Here is a 2,408-nt window from a genome sequence, read left to right as displayed (position 1 = left end):
TGGGACCGGGACGGGGGAAATGTAATGTAATGTAATTTATTTCTTATATACCGCTACATCCGTTAGGTTCTAAGCGGTTTACAGAAAATATACATTAAGATTAGAAATAAGAAAGGTACTTGAAAAATTCCCTTACTGTCCCGAAGGCTCACAATCTAACTAAAGTACCTGGAGGGTAATAGAGAAGTGAAAAGTAGAGTTAGAGGAAAAATAAAAATAAAATAAACATTTTAACAAGACAGCATTGATCTAAATACTTTGGAAGGTAGAAGAGAGGAGAGAAAGGAATAGAAGCAGAAGGGGGAGCCGTTGAACAGTAGAATTCTGGAGAAATTTAAATGATAGAAATAGAACAAAACAAAGACAAAAGGCAAAACAATAGATAAGATTAAAGATAAATCATAAGCTGGAAAGAAAAATAAAATAAAACTTTGTCTTCAATCCACGGTTTCAGCGTCAGTGATGAAGTGGAGCAAGTAAGTTTAGGAGGAGCGATTGACGTTTCCAGAAAGGGCTTCTTCAGGGAAGAGACTTGGCAGACAGTCCCAGGATGCCTATGTCTCCTCCCCTGCGATGTTCTCCCATCCATGCATTCCCTCCCAGACACACTGCCCGTGCTCCAGCCGCTCCAAGGAGGCTGCCCCAGATGAGGCCCACGGTGAATGCAGGATTCTCTCCTCTGCGGGAAAGCCGCCCGGAGCCGACAGTCGATCTTCTTAGCGGATTGCATGGGGGGAAGAGTTCACACTCTTGGTAGGATCGGATCTGTGTGCTCTCGGTGGTTGTGGCTGGTCTCGTTGCTGCTTAGGTGTAAAAGCAGTTGATCTCCACTGCTGCTGATATTTAAAAGCAGGCAGATTGATCTCTCCAATGGACTGCAGGGGGAGGAGTTCACACTCCTGGCAGGATCGGGTCTGTGGGCTCTTGGTGGTTGCGGTAGGTCTCGCTGCTGCTTGTATGTAAAAGCAGTTGTTTTTCTACTGCTGCTGATATTTAAAGCAGGTAGATTGATCTCTTAAACGGGATATAGGGGGAGGAGCTCACATGCCTGGTTGGATCGGGGCAAGGGCTCCTATTATAGGCTGCTTAGGTGTAAAAGCAGTTGATCTCCTACTTCTGATAATATTTAAAAGCAAGCATATTGATTTTTCCAACGGAATGCTGGGGGAAGAGCTTACTTGTTTGGCTGGATCAGGGCAAAGGGCTCTCGGTAGTGGTGGCTGGTCCTGTTGCTGCTTAGGTGTAAAAAACAGTTGATCTTCCTAGTGGACTGCAGGGGGAGGTGGAGCTCACACTCTTGGTTGGATCGGGTCTGTGTGCTCTTGGTAGTTGAGGATAGTTCCGCTGCTGCTGAGGTGTAAAAGCAGTTGATTTCCCACTGTTGCTGATATTTAAAAGCAGGTAGATTGATCTCTCCAATGGATTGCAGAGGGAGGAGCTCACATGCCTGGCTGGATCGGGGCAAAGGGCTCTTGGTAGTGGTGGCTGGTCCTGCTGCTGCTTAGGTGTAAAAGCAGTTGATTTTCCTAGCGAACTGCAGGGAGGGTGGAGCTCATATTTTTGCAGGACCGGGACTGTGGGTTTTTGGTGGGTTGGTCCCGTTGCTGCTTAGGTGTAAAAGCAATTGATCTCCCACTGCTGCTGATATTTAAAAGCAGGCAGATTGTCCAGGGAGAGGAGCTCTGCATTCAAACTGCCATCCTCCTCGCCTCCAAGTTCCGGAAAGCCATCAAAACAAAAAACGTGGGAAAGCCATCAAAACAAAAACCGCAAATAATCTAAATCACGAGTGTAGAAACTGCGAATACTGAGGGAGAAGTGTAACTAATAGGCTACTCCTTCACTGCAAAGCACAACCTAAAATCACCAAAATAAAATACAGTAGATTATTGAAGGAGGTAAAGGTGGGGATGTATGTGAATGTAGTGGGGCAGAAAACCAATGATGTCACACAGGGAGAATGATTATTATATAGCCAACACGGTGGAGCTGAGAATGAACGTAGAAGGTCATGAATCAGAGAAATACAGTCTCAAAATAATGGAACTTTTGAGAAAGAATGTAATAAAGTTAAGAAAGAAGTAAAGCCAAAGGCAAACAGAGACAGACGCCGAGTAAAGGAAAGATAATAAAACTCGGCACTTCTCCAAAGACAGAGGGATAATCCCCAGGGAGGTGCTTTCATTAGAAACGAAAAGAAAATTTCAACAAAATTTCATGTTTGGTGCCATTTCATTTTGAAAATGAAATGAAAGTTAAACAAATTTTTCTTCCATTTTCAAAATGCTGACCTCACCCTTTTCAATTAAAAAAAATAATAATAATACTGCAAATTACCTCCCTAACTTCTCTCCCTCCTCTCACCCCAGGTTTCTCCTACAGACCAACCGCAGCTCACTGGACATTAT

Source organism: Geotrypetes seraphini, chromosome 11, assembly GCF_902459505.1.
Source record: "Geotrypetes seraphini chromosome 11, aGeoSer1.1, whole genome shotgun sequence".
NCBI lineage: Eukaryota > Metazoa > Chordata > Amphibia > Gymnophiona > Dermophiidae > Geotrypetes > Geotrypetes seraphini.
The sequence above is the reverse complement of the archived record's forward strand: the minus strand, read 5'-3'. Positions refer to the sequence as shown.